The sequence below is a fragment of the Ochotona princeps genome, chromosome 18 (assembly GCF_030435755.1).
Source record: "Ochotona princeps isolate mOchPri1 chromosome 18, mOchPri1.hap1, whole genome shotgun sequence".
NCBI classification, from domain to species: domain Eukaryota; kingdom Metazoa; phylum Chordata; class Mammalia; order Lagomorpha; family Ochotonidae; genus Ochotona; species Ochotona princeps.
Window position 1 is genome coordinate 44,140,322 of NC_080849.1, and position 21,317 is coordinate 44,161,638.

The following is a 21,317-nucleotide window of genomic DNA, read 5'->3' on the forward strand; positions in this document are numbered from 1 at the left end:
TTGAACATTAAAATCCCACAAAGCCCCATGTTTAGCCTAATGACCATGTATACGTTATTTGCTGCAGAATCTAGTAGAGGCCTGTGTGGAGGAACGTGTAATTCTATGCCGCTGACACCCTCTCTGCCACTCAGAGCAATTGGTCTCAGGTGCCACTTTTTTTTTTTGGACCCATTTAAATCTGCCACTACCTTTACAGCTTTCAAAAAATGGTTATTTTCCCATTTTCAGTAGCAAATTCTCATCATTTTTGGAACTCCTACATATCAGGAAAGGCTCCATACCTTTCTCCTCACTTTTGTGCTAGAACAAGCAGAACTAAAAATCTAGCTTTAAGATCACTCCCTGACCACTGCAGTAGCTCCTCCACCCCAAGGGAAGGGACAAAGGGAAGGAAAGAAGGGAGAGAAGGAAAGGTGGCATTCAAGTGATCCATCCTTGCTGGGACAGCCCACGACGCTTGTTTGACTTACCTTAAGGTTGTATACTAAACCTGAAACTTGGTGGTTGGAAACAATGCCCAGTACATTATTTCCAACGATCTTGCGTGTTCGCTGGGCTCAGCTGGGGCCACTTTCAGCCCCATAGAATGTGGGGTTGTGGCCGTGTTCATCTGGGCTCTGCACTGACTGCATTATCCCAATCGCTCATTCCCACGCCTGGCAGAGCTGCTGGCTGTTGGCTCGGGTTACCTTCCTTGGCCTTTCCATGTGGCTTGCGATTTTCACAATGTGGCAGCTGCTTTCCGAGAACCCCTGGAGACGGGAAGTGGGGGCTGCCAGGCCTCCCAGCAGCAGGGCCTGGAGCTGGCACGCCGTTTCTCTCTATAGTTTGGATTCGTGCAGTCTGAACTTAGAGCTGCTCCCGGGGCTTCCTTGAGAAAATTCCCTCTCGTATCTGACACGGTGCCCACCCCAGCCCACCCTATATGCCCCTCTCGTATCTGACACGGTGCCCACCCCAGCCCACCCTATATGCCCCTCTCGTATCTGACACGGTGCCCACCCCAGCCCACCCTATATGCCCTTTGTTGTCCCACCAACTCCTATGCCTCTCCCAGTATCTGTTCTCACTTTACAGTCTGCTCTATTTCTTTGCTTTTCCGAGCTCTTTCTGTTGAATCATCTTTTGGATTCTTTGAATGAAATCTGTGGAACTTGGGGAGGAAGGGAATGGACTTCCTTAGATCATCATCATCAACCAACTCCCCCACCTACAGCTTTGTTTTGACTTGTGGTGGAATATTTATCCCAGTTTCTTTTTGGTGAATTATTACATTTTTATTGTGTAAGATCATAAACATAGATTTATTTCGAAAGTCAGTGAAGCTATATTTGCTTAGAGCTATATTTATATATATATTTGCTCCAGGTCGCCTGCCTGAGCCCTTTTCAAGCGGCATGTGGGCATGTGGGCACCTATGGGCCAGGCCTCTGAGCCCCAAGGTGGGGGGCATTCTGGCAAGGTCTGAGGTCCCCCACCTGGGTCTTGGTGGCCTGGGCACCTTGGGTTGGCGAAACCCATGGGGCGCCCGGTGGCGCCCTCTGAATGCTTGAAGTTCTGTGCTCACAGGTGGTTTGTGTTTCGGCACAGGCAGGGGCATGCAGGGACTTGAGGGCTCCCCTCCAGGCAAGGAATGACTTCTGAGGGATTTCACGGACAGGTTCCTGCGCCTGCAAACCACAGCCTCCTTAGGTGGCTTAGATGGAGCAAAGGATGGCATACCCAGATGCAAAATGAAGTTATGGGCCAGATGCTGAGAGGCACTGGGGCGGGGGGTCCTTCGGCCTTGTTAGCAGTGCCAGAGTCTACATCCGTGCTTCGACCCAATACCCCTCCCCCAGCAGCATGTAGTGGTGGCAGGGGGGAGGGAAGACAGCCTAGGCCTGTGACCAGGGACTTTCACCCCGCCAGGTGCTGGGAGGCACTGATCCATCCTTGGGTTGTGCTAGGCAAGCTCTGGGTACTTGTAGGTATGACCCTACAAGACATCTGGCAGAACAAACTGGACAACAACCCCAGCTAAATGATAACAGCAAATCTGGGTAAATGGAGACACTGAGGCCGACTGTACCTGCTTATGGACATGGAAAGGGTCCCTTGTCCTGGGATCGGCAAGATCAACAACATTTCAGAACTATCAAGACCATCTGGGTGGAACCTCAGAGTGTGTGCCACACTGGAACCCTGGCTTGTTGTCAGGTGGATGTTTTCAATCCCTGGGCACTGGAGCAGTTGGGAGGCTGGGTATGGCTTCTTTCCTTATCCCCCTCCACCCCCGCCCCCGAAACAAGAAAGATAAACAGAAAATTTGGAAATAATGATCATAATCACTTTTCCCTAACCCTTGATCCATCACACTCTTATCAACTATGTTAACATCATTTAAAATTAAAAATAAAAAAGAAGTAATATATACCAAATAAGTATGGGGATAATGATTTGGTTCTATGTTTAACAGAATACAGATTTACTATCATTCTATTGCAACTTTTCCACTTACAAATTCTCTTAAATTATTTCTTGTTACATGAAAGGCAGAGAGAGAGAGAGAGAAAGAGTTTCCATCTACTGGTTCACTCCTCAATTGCCTACAACAGCCTGGCCTTGCATAGGCCAAAGCCTGTAGTTTGAGACTGTCTCCTGGGAACAGGGGCTCAACCATGTGAGCCATCGGTCTGTCACCTGCTCCCTTCCAGGATGCAATTGTAAGACGCTGGATCAGAAGCAGAGGAGTTAGGACTAAAAACAGACACTCGGATTTGGGATAGAGTGTCCCAAGCAGGAGCTTAACCCATTGTGTAACACCAGATTCTATACATTTGTATTTTTAAATGCTTCATTGATTTGAGAGACAAACAGGGAGAAAGAGTAAATGTGTCTGCTAGTTCACTCTCTAACTGCCTGCCACAGCCAGGGTTGAATGGGAGAGCTGGAAACTTGACCCAGATCTCCCACTTAGATGGCAGGAGCCCAGTTACTCGAGTCATTGCCCTGCTTCCCAGGGTCTGCATCACAAGGAAGCGAGAGGGGCCTGGTGCCATGGCCTAGTGGCTAATATCCTCACCTTACACCAGGATCCCATGTGGGCACTGGTTCGTATCCTGCCTGCTCCACTCCCCTTCCAGCATGGAGGACAAGGCCTTGGGACCCTGCACCTGCATGGGAGACCTGGAAGAAACTACTGGCTCCTGGTTCGGATTGCTTCAGCTCTGGCCATTGCAGCTAATTGGGGAATGAAGCAGCGGTTGGGAGATGTTTCTATCTTTCCTTCTCTCTGTAAAATCTGACTTTCCAAAAAAAAATCTTTAAAATTAAATAAATGAATAAAAAAGGAATCCAGAGTCAGGAATGACTGCCACCTAAGATACTTGCATAAGGAACACAGGCCCCCCAAACAGCACCTTCACTGCTCGGCCAAAGACCCGACCTTTCATGAGCAACTTCTTTGAGTCTTCTTTTGACAGCAGAATTCTTCTTTCAGTACACTTTCCAGGAAGATCTCATTAATGCTAAGATGACGAAGTTCTTTCCTACGTGAGAGTATTTCACATGCTTTTATGTTTGAATGGTATCGTGGCTACCTTAAGACTGGATCATGGTCTTGCTTCTCAGTATTGCTCCATGACGGCCTTCATCTAGTGTCCAAAAGATAGAGACCGAGAGTCAGTGTGACATGGATTCATTTCGCTTTCATAGGTAATCAGCTTCTTCTGCCTGGGTGCTCGGCCGTCTTTCCCCCTCCTTGAGATCCAGCCCTTTATCGAGGTGTACCCGGATCTGGAAGGAATGTGAGTTACCCTTCGCTTGATACACTGTTTTTGTTTTGCGGAATATCCTTCGATGTCATCTTTGAATTATCTTCTCCTTTTTTTTTTTTTTTTTTTTTTTTTTTGGCTTCATTTTGTTTCCCTTCTCTAGGTTACCCACTTCTTTCTTCTCACATCTGTGACTCGGATGTCAGCTAACACCGCTTGAACCCTTTGAAGTCTGGATAACTGATGAAATGCCCAGTCAGCTCCAGGCCCTAAGAGAGCGAAGACCTCACAAAGCAGCTGCCTCCTGAGTGTGGGCTTCTGTTCCTACTAGTCTCACAGACACAAAACTCGTGCTTAAAAAAAAAAAGATTTATTTATTTGCATTTTGTATATGAAGGTAGGAGACCGGAACCTCTTCCGGGTTTCCCACACGGGGCAGGGACCCTCTTCTATTGCCTTCCCAGGGAAGTGGATTGGAAACAAAGCAGCTGAATCTTGAACTGGCACCCATATAGGATGCTGGCACTGCAGGTGGTAGTTCTACTTGCTTTCCCACAGTACTGACCCCCCAAATCCATATTTTAAAAACAATCATCATCACCAAGAATCATCAATATTTCCATCTTTTTTAATTATTATCTGGAGTTTGTGGCCTTCCATTGTCTCTCTCACCCAATGCTACAACCCTTACCCATTCCATCAAAAATGGTAGCCCCAGGTCCAAATTATTCCACTTAGAGATTTCTTTAAAACTTTCTTATCTGCAACTCGTATTTACATCAGCACAATTTACAATAACTGAGACATGGAACCAACCGAGATACTCATCAACAGATGAATAAGGAAATGGGCCGGGCACAATGGCCTAGTGGCTTAATCCTTGCCTTGCAACTGCCAGGCTCATGTCCTGGCTGCTCCGCTTCCCATCCAGCTCTCTGCTTGTGGCCTGGGAAAGCAGTCGATGACAGCCCAAGCCCTTAGGACCCTGCTCCCGTGTGGGAGACCCGGAGGAAGTTCCAGGTCCTGGCTTCATATCCATCTGCTCAACTCTGACCATTATAGCCTTTCAGGGAGTGAACCAGAGGATGGAAGATCTTTCCGTCTCTTCTTTTTTCTGTAAATCTGCCTTTCCAATAAAAAAAAAAAAAGTAGAAATCGTGCGCGGTAACTCCATGGAATACTACTTAACCATGAAAAAGAATGAAATCTTATAATTTGCAACAAAATAGCCCGGTTGGAATTATTTTTGCTTAGTGAAATAAGCTAGTCCCTGAAGAACAGATATCATATGTTTTCTCTGATATGCAACAATACACAAAGTACACACACACACATATAAACTCTACAACTCTACAAGAGAGAATATTATACTGGGAAATAATAGATGAATGCAGTGTGCATATCGACTCCTGATTAATAGTAGGATCCCATTAATATTTATGATTGCACTTTTCCGTTACATATTTTTTTACCTCTTCCTATACTTGCCAAATCATGATACATCAAAAAATTAAGCTTGTAACAGTGAAATAAATGACTATGCTATCGTAATAACTTGGGGACAAATAATAGGTGGAAAATATAGGGAGGAAAGGGGAGAGATAATCCCTAAATTATGCAGAGAAAATAAGTTAGTAAAAAGAAAAACCTCTTACCAACATAGTGAACCCAGAGTTGGGAGGGGCGAGGGGAGGGAACTTAGCTCCTTTCCCACCCTTACCATCTGCTCAAAGGTTTTGGTCACAGGTGCATTGAAGTGCTTGAGTGATGTCATCCAGGTCGTGTTCCCACTCTTCCTCTCGGGTTGTGTTTGTCTCTGCTTGCTTTTCTTGCGGCCTCATTCTCTTTGGAGACAAATATGCTTCTTCTGTGCAGTAGGAAAGATGGCTACATGGAGCCACATCATATGCAAAGCCTTTTGTGAAACAGGCCCTCCCTTCCCCATATCCCATATTTACTACATCAAGTCTCTTGGCAGAAATATGATTGGGCTGGCTTGAGTCAACACCCAATTGCATTGTGCAAACACGGCTGGCGGCACGTGATTGGACAGGCTGTATTGTGTCCTGGCTCCCTTAGCCAGTCCCATGGGAATCGCTGGGGATCTGTGAAGACCAGTTCTCCAGTGTAAAGAGCAGTGTTTTGTTGAGAAGACAAAAGCAACAGATGTCTACCACACCTCACACTCTTTGGGATGGAAATGTGCCCTAGCTGGATTCCCTTTCCCTGTGTGGCTCATCCTGCCTCGAGTGAAGGGATATTTGCCAAACCTTTCAGAACTTTGTCACTTAAATATCAATATTTAGGGGACTCAAATTGGATTGTGTTTCCATCTCTTTTGTGATTATTTTTTTGCTTCTCAGCAGATTTTAAGCAGGGGGCTGATAGTGAGAAGTTACTTTTATGAAAGGTCTTTTGTTTATTTCTGCTTTGTTTGCCTGTGAAATATGTGGGAAACTGAGGAGTGATGTTGACAATACATTAAGGAGAGGGAGAAAGACCAAAGGACAAATGACCTTATGAAACCCAATTTTTCAAAGTGAAATTACAGTTGCTGCTGCAGTGGTTTCACATAAAAGTGCTGAGTCATCCCAACAATGGGCAATTCCTGCAACGAAAAGTGCTCATTCCCTTGAGTGCCCAAGTGGTTTTACAGTCAAAGTGCCATCTTGCTTTGCAGCCATTCATTGAAAACAATACACAATTATTGAGCATTCATGATTTACTGAGTATGATGGATGATAAAAGCAAAGAATATCTTGAGCATTTAAACCCTACCTTTATGTAGATTTCAAATTCCTTTAGTTGCTCCATGTACTCCATTCTTCATTATAAATGATGGTTTTAGAAAATTCTACTGTATTTCTTTCCTTCAATTTCTTTCTTTAATTTACTTGAGACCCAGAAAGACAGACTGAAAGACAGTTTCCGTTCACAGGTTTACTTCCCAAATACCCTCAATGGCTGCGCTGGGCTGGACAGATGTGTGGGTTAGGAACTTCACTCCGGGTCTCTGACAAGCATGGCAAACAGGACAAGTCCTTGAGACATCAGGGCTGCTTTCCGGAGCTTGCATGGGTGGGAAACGAGAGTCAGGAGCTGAGCTGGATCCTAGTTCCAAATGGTATTCCAGTGTGTTACGTGGATAGTCTACGTAGGCTAAACTCCTGCCCTTATTCCCCTTAAAAACTGTGTTACAAAAGCCATTATTTGGAGAAGTTTCGTTTCGTGACATGCATTTCATATAAACTCTCTGTAATTGTTCCCAAAACTCTATTTGGAAGCGTGATCCTCTCCGTTTACAGACAAGAACAATGAGGACAAGAGGGATCTGCACTGATGCTGCAAAAACAAGCAACAGGATCCCTAGGAGATGGCTGCAGTATTGTGAAAACATAGCTGTACCCACACGCTTAGCACAACAGATATGAAACAAGCTGCGTGTATGTCGATGATGACCATAACATGGTCTAAATGTGTCAGGCAGTGTCAATCAGCCTTTGGAAGGAGAGAGATCCTATCTCTGAGCATGATGTGGATGGACCTGATGATGGGGTGTGTGGTTGGGCTGCCCAGAAATCCTGTATGGTCTTCTGCAAGCACTTCCAAAGGTCCAAAGAAATGGAATTCAAAGGTAAGGTTATCTGGGGACAAACATTTTGAAACCTGCACATACACAGGATCTTCAAAAAGTTTATGAAAAAAAAATGGTTGTTACAAAAAAACCAAACAAAATAAAACTATGCATAGATTTCAGATGGGAGCCAGCACTGTGTTGGAGTGAGTTAAGCCTCTTCCTGGAATGTTGGCATCACGTCTGAGCACCGGTTGGAGTCCTGGCTGTTCCACTTCTGATCTAGATCCCTGCTAATGCACCTGGGCAAGCAGCAGGGGTTGCTCCAAGTACTTGGGCCCCCTGCCACCTGTGAAGGAGACCCAGCCGCAGCTCTCAGCTCCTGGCTTTGGCTTGGCCCAGTCTCAGCCATTGTGGCCATTTGGCCATTAGTTCGTTTGAGTGAACCAACGGATAGTCTCTCTCTCTCTTTACAACTCTTTCAAATAACTAAATAAATACATCCTTTCATTTTTCAAGAACTACCTTTCTAAATGTGGATTCTGAGAGTTGAAGTCCCTGAAGGAGGGGAGTGATGATGTGGTTTCAGAGGGTGGCTGGAATGGGAACAAGCTGGTCAGGGGAGCAGAGCTTTTTAGCAAATGCTAAGTTCTGAAGATCTGATTCTATAGCAGTGGCTGTGGTTGATAATACTGTAGCACACACTCAAAACTTGCCAAGAGGATAGATCTTAAATGGTCTCATCCCTCACACATAAATGGCAACTATGTGAGGTGATGAATATGTTAATTAACTTAATTACAGTAATTATCTCACCATGCATATGTGTAGCAAACATTGCATTGGGGACAGGTATCTGGCCTAGCAGGAAAGACAGAACTTGAGCTATTTGCATTCCTGTATCAGCGTGGTCAGGTCTTGGCTCCACTCTTGGCCCCTGCTGTTGCAGACACATGCGGCGACGTGGGTGAGTTCTGGTTCCTGCCTTTGGTCTCAGCTGGGGCCGGGTGCAGGCATTTGAAGAATAAATCAGTAGATGGAAGCTCTCTGCTAAGCTTCCCCCCCCCAAAAAATCACATTGCACACTTTAAACAGATATTTTATTTGCTAATTACAGCTCAGTAAGAAAAAGCCAAGTGACAGGGCCAGGTTTGGAACTCAAACCTTTGCTTCCGCTCCTCTCTTCAACTGTGTTTTCACCCTTTGTCTTACACCTCCTAACCGTTGCCTCCTTCAGCCAGCTACCCTGTGTGCTCCTGGGCTCTCAGTTTGGCTGTAGTTGTGTCTGCCCCAGGCTCACACCAGTCTGTGGTGGACCTCATGTCCATCCTAGGCCAGGAGCGTGTGTTGTAATAAAACAGGTTCTGACACCACTTGGGACACCCATGTCCCATATTGGAGTGCTTGGGCTAGAGTGCCACTTCCACTTGCCATTCAGCTTCCTGTTGATGTGTCTGGGAGGTATCAATGACAGTCTGAGTATTTGGGTTCCTGCCACCCATATAAGAGACCAGGGGAACTTTCTGGATCCTTGCTTTAGTCCTGGCCACTGAAGCCATGTGGGGAGTGAACCAACCTATAAAAGATTCTCTTTGCTTCTCTATGTCACCCTACCTTTCAAATAAATAAATAAAACCTTTTTAAAAGTGGCAATCCAAATATCAAAATTCAAGTGATTAAATGATGCTGCGGCATAAGTTGTAATAAAAGAAAAGTATCAAAGGTTATGGCTTCAGGGCCAGCACCATTGCATGGCAGGTTAAGCCTCTACCCTCAGTGTTGGCATCCCTTATTGAAGCTGATTTGAGTCCTGGTCCTTGGGGAAAGCAGTGAAACATGGCCCAAGTTCTTAGGCCGCTGTATCTATGTGGGAGACCCAGAAGCCCAGCCTCCTGGTTTCACATTGGCCCAAGTTCAACCATTTCAGCCATTTGGAGAGATAACCAGCAGATGGAAGATCTCTCCTTTTCTTTCTGTAAATCTGCCTTCCAAATAAAAATGACTACTTTTTTTTTAAAGGGTTGTTGTCAAATAATTTAAATGATGTGGAGGAATGTCTAAAATATATCAAGTGTTAACAGAAAAACAAGAGATGAAAAATTTAAATACAGCACATATTAAGTGAGCAAAATGTACATTTTGAATTGATGGGAACCTAATATGAAATTACAACAAAAATAAAAATCAAGAAAGAAGAAAGTAGTTATCAAAGAAATTTGAGAAACAAGAAAGGAAGTCGGCAAAATGGAGGCTGCTTTGCACTGCTGTCAGAGAAGTTTCCAGAATGGGACACAGAGAGTTCACAGGGCACAGACATGCACTCGGCTCGGCTCTTACGTTCTGGTAACACTGATCAGCTCTCGCAGAGCTGGTTTGTGCGTCTTTGGCTTCCCAGGTGCCTCAGGCCACGCAAGTTCGCCTCCAGTCTGCTGCTCTGTTTCCCAGTGCTCTCCTCTCAGTAAGACTGTAGGCTGATCCTCCGCTTCACAAAGCAACCCCCTGTTGGGATCAGGTGAAATGCTAACCTCCATGACCTTGCTCACCTCCAAGTTCTCGGTGGCGGTTCTCAAAGTGCAGAGAGGAGAAAGTAAACCCTCCACTGTGGTCACCTTGCACCGCAGAAAGAAACCAAACAGGTTCAACCTGAAACTGCCTGCTGGCCTTTCCCATTTCCTCCCCCTGGAGAGTTCTGAGATCATTCACCGAAGGGACCAGCAGTTATTTGTGTAATGAAGAGAGAAAGAAAGCTTCCATCTGCTGGTCCCTTCCCCAGATGCCCACAATGGTTGGCACAGCACTTGGCCAAAGTCGGGAGCCAAGAACTCAGTGCAGGTCTCCCATGCAGTTGGCAAGAACCCAAGGACCCGAGCCAGTGACCTTGTCTCCTGGGCTCTGCATCGGCAGGGAGCTGGAATCAGGTGTGGAATGCAGGCTGTTCCACAGAGGATGCAGGTGTCTTAGTGGGTGTCTCAGCTGTGAAGGCTCAGAGCCCTCACTCCCAGTTTTTAGATATATTTGGGTCTAACATAAACAAGCTTGTCCTGGTTCTTCTACAACCTATGACCTAACTCTAAGGCACAACACCTCTACTGTTTGCCCTGATGTCATACCCACATACCTTTTGAAGTGAGGAAGGTAGATTTTTGTGGATAAGGATGGAATAAATTCCCATAAACACAAACTAGAAAAACATTGATTAGATGGAGCCAGGCAAGAACATTCAGGACGGAAAATAGACCACAAGCTGGAGATGAGTCAGCGCACACAGCATTTGAGAATGCTCAATGAAGGCATTGTGTGTGAGACAATCCTACCTGTCTCTTTGAAGATACAGGGAGGACATGATTGCAGAGAGGACCACAGGGACAGTGAGAAATTCGGAAAAGTTACAAGGAGCGAGTAGCTAAAAGCCAAAAAGACATTTCTAGAAATACAATAAAAAGCAATAAATGTACACATACAAGTGTTTATTTTTAGGAAAATAGCAAGGTAGAGTGAGAAGGGTTGGTTCACACCATTCACTGGCAGAAGTAAAACGTGCAGGTGTCTAACTCCAAGATTTAATACTCTGAGTTTAAGTAGAAAAGTATCTAGTCTAGAGTAACTCCAGCATCACTCCAAGAGGTGGGTAATGTCTGGCCCACAGAATCATTTAGTGTGGCTCTGTCAAGGCATCCAACAGCAGGGAATCTAGAGCGGACCAAGTTAATATAAAGGGTTTATTTATGTATTTGAACTGCAGGGAGTTATGTATTTGTTGCAGGGGGAGAGAGAGAGAGCCAGAAAGAAGTCATTCCTCTGCTGGCTCACTCCCCAAATGGTCACACGGCTGTAGCTGAGCTGGTCCAAAGCCAGGAGCCAGGAGCTTCTTCAGGATTGTCCATGTGGGCGCAGGGGCCCAAGCACTTGAACCAAATTCTGCTGCTTTCCCAGGCGCATTAGCAGTGGATCATCCAGAGCTGAAGCAGCAATCTTAAAATATGCATTATATTTTTAATTATATATTTTTATTTGAAACACAGAGTTTACAATAACAGAAGGACAGGTAGAGGAGGTCTTTTATACACTGGTTCACTCCCCATATGGCCACAATGGCCAGAGCTGTGCTGATCCAAAGCTGGGAGCCAGGAGCTACTTCAGGATCTCTTATGTGGGTGCAGGGTCCTAAGAAACCAGCCCATCTTTTGCTATTTTTCCAGGCCATAAGCAGGGAGCTGGCTCAGAAATGGAGCAGCTGGAACACCAACTGGTCCGCATATGAGGAGCCAGAACTGCAGGTGGTGGCTTGCCCATGACACCACAAGGGTGGCCCAGCAAGTTAATTTTTAAGTTGATAATTGGTATGGCCCATTTGATTGTTGTAAATATCCAAATGTCCTTTGGCAGCAAAAAGTTCCCTACCCCTTCCAGATCCAACTGTGGTTAATATTCATTGCAATATGACATTTGCAATGTACCCTTCTAAGAGTGTGACAAACATCAGCTTATTCATCCTCCAAGAAACATCATGCAATGTGTGCTATTACTGCTATTATAGCCTCCGTTCACAATCAATGAATCAATAGGTTAAGTATCTTGGCCAAGGTCTTGCTACCACCATCGGGGCAATGTGGGAACGCAGGCAGCCAACTGAAATCTAGGTGACTGGAGCTTTAGTCTACACAGTGTGCTTGTCCGGACAGCTCATTACTTGTCCTTCTGTTTTATCATTGTGATAGTTTGTTGTATGTGTCAACCTACTGATGTCACATTGGCCCAGAACAGAGACAGCTTCTGCGGGTTTCTCTGAGTGTGTTTCTGGCTAGTATGTGAATTAGTGGAGAAGGTCCAGGGCATTGTTCTCGCCAATAGGGTTGGGCATCACTCAATCCGTTGAGGGTCCATTAGAAGACAAGCTGGAAAGAGGAAGGATCTGGTTCCTTTTGCTTCCTGCCTGCCTGATCACCCGGGCTGGGACTTGGCCTTCTTCTGCTCCTGGACTGGGATTTATATGAAGTGGAGCTTCCTGGGTTCTCAGGCTTTCAGAGTAGGACTGGAAAGATTCTTCCCACTCCCCCAGGGTCTTGTGCTGGAAAAAAGCAAATGGTGGAAATTCTGAGCCTCCTCATCACATGAAGCAATTCTTCACAGCAAATCTCTTCATGTATCCACGTGTCCTCTGCATCTACAGGTAGAGTATGCAGAGTCTATCATGACAAGCCAAAAATATTTCAAAAATTAGGCATCACTGACATGTGCGGTGTAGGTGGGCCTACAATGGTTGCATCTGAGCCTAGCATGTATATAGATTTTTCCTTGTCATTGTTCCCTAAACAGTGCCCTCTGGCAATTGTTTAGAAGTCTTTTTATTACACCAGGTATGATAAATAATCTACAGATATTATAAAGTATATGGGAGAATTGAATAGCTATACTTTTTATAAGGAACTTGAGCATCTACAGATTTTGACCATTTCTATGAAGATACCAAGTCTATTGGCTCTGTACACCGTTATGCCACAGTCTGCTCAAGGAGTCTGGTGTAACTTTGGGGAAACTGGGAAAAGGTATAACAGGAATGACTGCATTCAGCATTACTTCCCTCTTGCCAACTTCCCAATAGCTTATAGAAACATCCTGAAATCCATCAAAAATACTCAGCATGTTTTGACAATATGTCTGTTCAACACAAGAGCCTCTTCATAACCATCACTGTGTTTATTTGCATACAGTTTTAGGCCTTTATTTTGTTATAAATATTCTCATTTATTTCTTGTAAAACCCTGAAAGCCTATTGAGCCGTGGTATGATCCTCCCCTCTGCGTGGGTGAGACAAAGTGCTGAGAGTGTAAACGACTTGTCCAAGCCACAACAGCACCTGAGATGAGAATCCAAATTCAGTGAATAGTGCCCCACAGGATGGAATCTGCAGAGGCCAGGGGAAGTTGCTGACCCCTAGGGTATCTGTCGTCAGTTGTGTGATCATGCATTGCCTATGAAAGATCCTCAATATCTATTGCCTAAAACTGTTGGTAGCAAGAATTTTAAAATGCCATTGCAAAGTTGGAGCAGTGTCTGCCTTCTGAAGTAAACGCTTGGAAGAAGCCTTGGTTTGGGTCCTTGATGCCTTTTCCTGGGCCCTTTCAGTCAGGGAGAGTGCTAGGGAAGGATATGAATGCACCCGTCTTAGTCTGAGAGGGTTGGCACCACTTAAGAAGGTCGTACTGTGGGACTGGCACCATGGTGTAGTAAGATAAGCATCTACCCACAGTGCCACCATTTGATATGGGTACCAATTCTAACTCAGCTGCTCCACTTCTGATCCAGCCCCCACCTAATGCACCTGGGAAAGCAGTGAAAAATGTCCCAAGGCCTGAGCCCACATGGGAGACCCAGAAGAAGCTGCAGGCTCCTGGGTTCAGACTGGCCCAGCGCAGGCCGCTGTGGCCATGCTGACTATTAATGTGCCCTTCAGCAGCGTAAAGGGTAGGGTCTGGTTTTGAGCAGAAGTTTTCTTGTTTATTGATGCCATGGGCTTTCTGCTTCCTGTACTTCAAGGTGGTAAAAGAGAAGCAGTTGATAAGGAGGAATGGAGCCCCCACAACACAGTAATGAGGTCAGGATAGACAACAGATGGCCCCCTGTAGGATCCTATAAGGGAGCCTAACAGATGGGGCATGGCCAGTGGATACTGCCAGCAATCATAACAGACATCCAGCCCTCAACTTCCCTTGTCTGCAAAACAGTTCCTTTGCCTTCCCTTAATCTGTTGGTCATGTCTGTTGCACGTGGCAGCCTTGCCTTCCATGCTTGTGGAGATAAGATAGAGGGCTTTGTGCTTGCTGTGGGAAGATCAGAGGTTAGAGAGGGGGCAATGGGTGGCAAGATGAAATCGCCAGAGGTTAACAGCAAAGAAGCTTCAAGACATAGAAGGCAAAAGATACAAGCCAAAGCAACCGGAATTAAAGTGTGGAAAGGCAAAGCAACCCCCACCCACTGTGGGGGAGACTCAGAAAGCGTAGAGTGGACCTCGGATCTGGTGCACACAAATGAGGGGGAGTTTCAGACAATTTGTATGGGCTTTAAATAGAACTGCTCTCCGGGCTGCAGTGCCTGTGCTCATAACCATGAGCACACACACACACACACACACACACACACACGCACACACACACACAGCTGGAAGGCCTGGGGAGGACTCGAGTTACTTTTGTTAAATGCATGAACTTCCATGTGTCCTGAATCAGAGAAGACTCCTGTGGATAACCACAAAGTGGTATTAGATCACCCTGGCTCTGGGAGAGGTGGAGGATGGGAGTGAACAGTCCGTGAAAGGAAATGAAACCACAGAAGCATCAGAACTGCAACCAGAAGAAATATGACTTATGCAAGTGACATGTAAATGCATGCCTTTCTGCATATCCAACTTGGTCCCTTCTGGTAATTTTATGCACCTGAAAGCGACTCTATGTTATAACTCAGAAAGAATGTTATTTTAGCCAAGGGGATTCAGATTTTGCTGACATTTTCTAAAAACACAGAGAGAAGAAGCAAATCTTCGATCCTCCGCTTTATTCCCCAAATCGTTGCAAAGGCCAGGGCTGGGCCTAACTGAAACCAGGGACCTTGAACTCCAAGTCTCTCACATGGATGGCAAAGACCCAGGCATCTGAGCCATCTTCCACTGTTCTCCCAGGTGCATTAGCAGGGAGCTGAATTGAAAATGCAGTGACCAGGATTGCTCAAAAAGGAACTGGTGTTCATGCAGATGCCAACATCACAAGCGGTGGCTTAACCACGGTGCCACAATGTCGGCCCATTTTGACATTTTCATAAAGAACATAAAAGGTATATGAATCACCAAAAATATAATCTTTTGTATGTATGAAAACTGTCTTTTAAAATATATTTGTTATAATGCATAATTTATTAAAAGAAATCAAAAATTAATCCACAATTGGTATTTCTTGAAGAACTATCAGCAGTGAGAACAATATTACAAATGTCTAATGACAATAATTAGATTTGGCATTGTGATGAGCACCACACTTATTTTAGCCATTGTTTTGCTTCATATTCCACCAAAAAAAATATATCAGGACTCTGAAGGCAATCTATATACCCTAAAAAGACCTACCTTTCATCATGATGAATTTTAATACTATAAAAGGGGTTTCAGTACAACTATGTTACTGATGAAAGAATATATTTTATTACATCTAATGGGATGATGATAATCCTGGTTATATTTTAACATTTGTAAAATTTTAACTTAAAGATCATTCATAGAAGTGGAATATTTTAGAATACAAATCTAACATAGATTCAAGAAATAAAAAAATCAGGTCTCCTCTTTTTAGGAGATTGCATAGATACTTAATCAATCTGATTTTAACCACTGTTTTTTTCCTTTTGCCAATGACACTTAAATGCAGCTGGAAGTGATTGAAACAGAGCCTGCACAGGGGAGACCAAAACGTGTGGAGCTCCTAAGCCCAGGACTCACCAGGTGGCCTGCAGGGGAAATCGAGTCTTTGAGGATGTAATGAGCTACAGTAGAAGGGACACCTCTCAATCCATTAGGGCTGACATCCTCACGGAGAGACGAGGAAGTGGAGACAGGCACCCACGGGGGATGCTGTGACCAGGAAGGCAAAGGCCAGAGTCACCCAGAGGGTGCTTGTCACACTGGCAGCTAGGAGGGCAGTTCCCTCAGGGCCTGGGAGAGCGCGGCCTTGCCAACACCTGGATTTCAGACGCTCTGCCTCCGGCACTGTGTCTGTCGCTGCATGGCACCTTGTGGGACGCCGCAGGGAACAGAACAGACAGAATGGAGGCACACGCCTAGGGCACACACAGACTTCAGCGTCTGGGAGAAGTGGGACTGAAGCCAACCCAGCCAGCCCCTTCCTCTGCTTCTTCAGTATCGTGATGGAAATAAAATCCTCACACGATTATCAAGGGCGTCAATTAGCACATACATGTAAGCTATGAGGCACAATAGGCTCTAAGGTAATATTTTTTTAACATTACAAGCTCATTTAAGTGGTCTGTTAATATTTGATGTATTCATGAAAATCAAGAACTTTTCTTCTTCAATTATTATTATTGGATCTAGAATCTAAACTTACAGTTATCTGGGCATTATGTATAACATTTTTGCAGTAATCATAAATAAAGAATTACTCAAAATAGACAAATTCTTCATTTACATGCACCACAGTTTTTGTTGAGTCACAGAAACCCCAGTTCCCTAACTCGAGTTTAAAGAAAACTTGGCATTTTGAGGCAGTGGGTTAAGTTGCTAGCAGTGCCAGTCCTGTCTGCTGTGCTTCCAATCCAGCTTCTTGCTAAGGTACCTGGGAAGGCACTGGGAAATGGCCCAAGTCCTGGATCCCTGCCATCCATGTGGAAGACCCAGGTGGAGTTTCAGGTTCCTGGCCTTCCTCCTGGCCCAGTCCTTGCTGTTGCAGCCATCTGAGGAGTAAACCAGTAGATAGAAATGCTTTTTTCCTCTCTTCTCATTTCTTTTCTCTCTCTCCCTCTCTCTGCCTTTCAGATTAAAAAAAAAAAATCTTTGAAGTGAACACTAAGGTGAAAGTCATCGAAGAGGTGTGGTAGACAGAAATTCCCAAGCAAACACTAAGGTGATATTCTTTCCAAGAGTACCGAAATGTGAATCCTCCGATCCTATGGCATGGCTTCAATGTCTGGGTGATGAGTCTTATTAAAGGGGATTTCTGTGCCTCAGGATGGAGGAATGATGCATTACTTACGTGACAGTCTTCCTGAGATTCCATTAAAATTACAGTCCAAAAATCAAAAAGGTGCAAAGAGAATGCAAAGAGAATAAAGGAGAGCAATGGGCCACTAGCCATCTAAGTCTTTCCGTGGATTTCTGGAAAACAGGAATTTGGGCAACAAGATGCTCACATCCCACATCAGATTACCTGGGTCTGGCAGGTTGCTCCAGCTTTCCTCTAAAGCAAACTCGGGGAGGCAGTCGTTGATGGCACAAATGTTTGGGTCCCTGTGATCCATGTGGACAGCCTGGACTCCACTTGAGGCCCCTAACTCAACTCCTTTGCCCCAACATGGCCCTAGGTTAGTTCCACCTGTTGAGGGCATTTGAGAAACGAATCTACAGGTGCAAGATCTCTCTTTTTCTCCATCTCTTTCTTCCTCCTTCTGCCTCTCAAATAAACTTTTTTTTTTTTAAATTGTCTGAAGACAAAGAAGAAAAGGGTAACTAAAGAAACCCAGAGGAGGTGAAGGAGTTACAAATACACAACTTGAGCATCCCTGGAGTTAAAAGCACTTTTAAAATAGCAGATGGAAGGTCAGAATGACCTTCTCTCTGTCTCTTCAAAGCAGACGAAATCCTCATGCGCAAGATGTCCTCCCTCTACCAGAAGGAAAACATCATTCTTATCAGCAAGGGTAAGAAGCTGAGGCGCAGAGCAATCCATCCAAACAACCTTGTTAAGCCAGCCCTCAGCCTTCCAGCCCCATCACCACCCAATTAACCACCCTAGCTGAAGCCCTTTCGTCTCGACCCTTCCAAGCTTCATTCAGCAAATATTACGCGTTCCTCTCCCACTATCTTGGAGTCTTCATTTTCTGATGAGGGCTCCTGTGCCACACGAAACTTGTGTTAAATAGATTTGTACATTTCTTTCTGTTGATATGTTACATCATTTTAACTTCCAGGCTCTACTGAAAGCCTTAAAGGAGGGGAGGTAAGATTTAGCTTCCCCTACAGAAGGAAATTCAGTTAGAAGGATGCAGGGAAAAGCCACAGCCAAGAAGGAAGCATAAAAGAAAAAGAAAGGCAGGAAGAGGGAGGCAGGATGCTTGGGAGGGAGGATGGGAAGTAGCATTCAGTTCTTAAATCTGTATATATTAAATGCATGAAACCTGTTCATTTTATACAAATAAATAAATAAGGGGGGAGGGTGGAAGGAAACCCATCAGCCCGCAGGATCCAACACGGCAAGGGCTCAGAAAGTTCACTTCCCAAGTATCTTTTCTTAGCAACTCACTTGGCCGTGTGCCCTAGCAAAACAAAGGCATAAACCAGGGGACGGACTCTGTGATCCAGGAAATCGTGGTTTCCAATGAGGTAAGTAATTACGGGAAGTCCCTGGGTGGCAGCTGTCAGCAGACCCAGACAGCAAGCAACAAAGGTCTTAGGAGGAAGTTATCCTGGGACAAAAAGAAAAGAGGGTAAGGTTTTTTTTTTTTTTTTTTAAAGAAAATCTTACACTGATTTTGAGATACAGAAATAATAGAAAGAGACCAATGATGCAAAAGTAAAATTAAGAAAGAGAGGCAGGCATCTGTCCCAGCAGTGAAGGTGTGGGCTAGGATGCTGTGCCCCACACTAGAGATTCTGATTTTGGTTCCTGAGTCTGTTGATATGTACATTGGGAGGTGGTAGATGCTGGCGCAGGTACTTGGGTCCCCACCATCCATGGGTGAGACCTGCATTGAGCCCTGTGCCCATGTGAGAGACTCAGAGGTTGTTCTTGGCTGCTGGTTTTGGCCTGGCCCAGCCTAATCCATTGAGGCCATTTGGAGAGTGAACCAGCAGGTGGAAGACCTTTCTCTGTCTCTCCCTCTCTCTGTGTAACTCTGTCCTTCAAGTAAATAAATAAAATCTTGTTTTATGTGTTGGATGTTTTTAAATCGCTAAGAGTAAATTACAAATGTTCTCACTGCAAAAACATTAAAAAAAAATGCTCATCAGTTTGTCATTGTCATTCCATGGTGTATACACATATGAAAACATGACATTATAGTCAAATTAAAAATAAAAATTAAAAAGAAAGGAGAAAAGGAAAAAATGTTAATAGTTTACATAACAAGAAAGGAGGCTATTAATTGAAAATTATTAGTTCACCCACAGAGGAGCTAACGATTAGAGTACAATTCTGCTTAGACAAAGGGCGGGGTAGAAGTGAACCAAAGCTTTATGATAGGAAGCAGTAGGAAGTCAATAGATAACTTCTGAAAACACTGTATTAAGACACGGTGTTAGCACATTATATAGACATAAGGTTATTATCAGAAGATGAAAGTAGACATGATTGGGACCAGAGTAGTGGTACTGCAAGTTACATTGCTGCCTGAGACCCCAGCATCCCATATTGAACTACTGGGCCAAGCCCTGGCCACTGTGCTTATGATTCAAATCCTTGCTAATGTGTCTCTTGAAACAACAGAAAGAAGCTTGGCTATTGGACCCCTGCCACACCTGTGGGAGACCTAGATTGCGTTCCAGGCTCCTAGCTTTGGCGTGGCCCAGGCCTAGGCACTCTGGCTGCTTGGGGAGTGAATCAGCAAACAGAAGATCTCCCTCTTCCTGTATACCTCCTTCTCTCTGTGTCTTTCCCTCTCTTTCCATTGCTCCCCCTTCCAATTAAACAAAATGAACCCTTTTAAGGACAAGGTAATGATGAAGAAGGGAGCCTAGTGGCTTAGATGACTGCACCCCACCCTGAGTGATCTATGTTTGATGCTGGCCCTGGCTCCTGACTCCAGCTTCCCACAGTGCAGACCCTGGGAGGCTGCACTGATGACTCAGGGAATCAGAGTCCTGTGGCTCTGTGACCAGCGTGCACTGTGTTCCCAGCTCCTGCCTCAGCTCCAGCTGAGCTCCACAGTTTAGGATATTTGAGGGGAGTAAACCTCCAGTAGGTGCTCTCACTATCTCCCCTCTCTATCTCCCAAAGAAAAAGAAATTTTAAAAATTATTAAAAAAGTTTAAAAGAATTGTGTGTCTTGGGATAGATACTCTGGGAGATCTGTTAGTTTTCATTATTGGTTCTTTTCTATTTTTGTTTTAATTTTGGCCATGTATTCCCTTGGTAAGTCACATAAAAATTATGTCATCAGGGAGGAGAAATTCCAGAGTCTATGGACCTGTATCATAAAAAAATTCGTTAATTAAAAAAAATATGTCATCAGAGGCAGGCAGAGTGGATAAGACACTGCTTGGGGGTCCAGTGTGGTAGCCTCATGATTAAAATCCTCAGCTTGCATGCGCCAGAACCCCATATGGGCGCTGATTCGTGTCCCAGCTGCTCCACTTCCCTTCCAGCTCCCTGCATGCAGCCTGGGAAAACAGTTGTGGACAGCTTTGGGACCTGCACCTGCGTGGGAGACCTGGAAGAGGCTCCTGGCTGCTGCGTTTGGATTGGCTCAGCTCTGGCCATTGCAGCTGCTTAGGGAGTGAATCAGCACATGGAAGATCTCTGTCTCTCCTTCTCTCTGCAAATCTGACTTTCAAATAAAAATAAATAAATCTTTAAAAAAAAAAAAAACACTGCTTGGGCCAGCCACATCCCGTGTCTGAGTGCCTGGGCTTGAGTCCCAGCTCTGGGTCTATTCCAGCTTCCTGTTAATGTTCACCCTGGCAGATGGCACTGACGGCTTAAGCAGTCGGTCCTCCCCAATCCGTGAGAGACCTGGACTGGCTTTTGGGTGCCTGGTTTTGGTCTGCCACAGATCCAATGTGGCAAGTTGGGAATAAATCAGTACACGGGAGCTCCTTGTCTTTCTTTTTGGCTTTCAAATAATTTTTTTTAAAGATTTATTACTTTTATTACAAAGTCAGATATACAGAGAGAAGGAGAGACAGAGAGGAAGATCTTCCGTCCGATGATTCATTCCCCAAGTGAGCCGCAACGGGCCGGTGCACGCCGATCTGAAGCCAGGAACCTGGAACCTCCTCCAGGTCTCCCACGAGGGTGCAGGGTCCCAAAGCTTTGGGCCGACCACGACTGCTTTCCCAGGCCACAAGCAGGGAGCTGGATGGGAAGTGGAGCTGCCAGGATTAGAACTGGCGCCCATGTGGGATCCCGGGGCTTTCAAGGCGAGGACTTTAGCTGCTAGGCCATGCCGCCGGGCCCCTCAAATAAGTTTTTAAAATAGAGAAAATCAAAGTCATGCTGTTAGAAGAGTGCTACACACAGCAGGCCACTCTTCCTCCTCTTCTGCTCTCC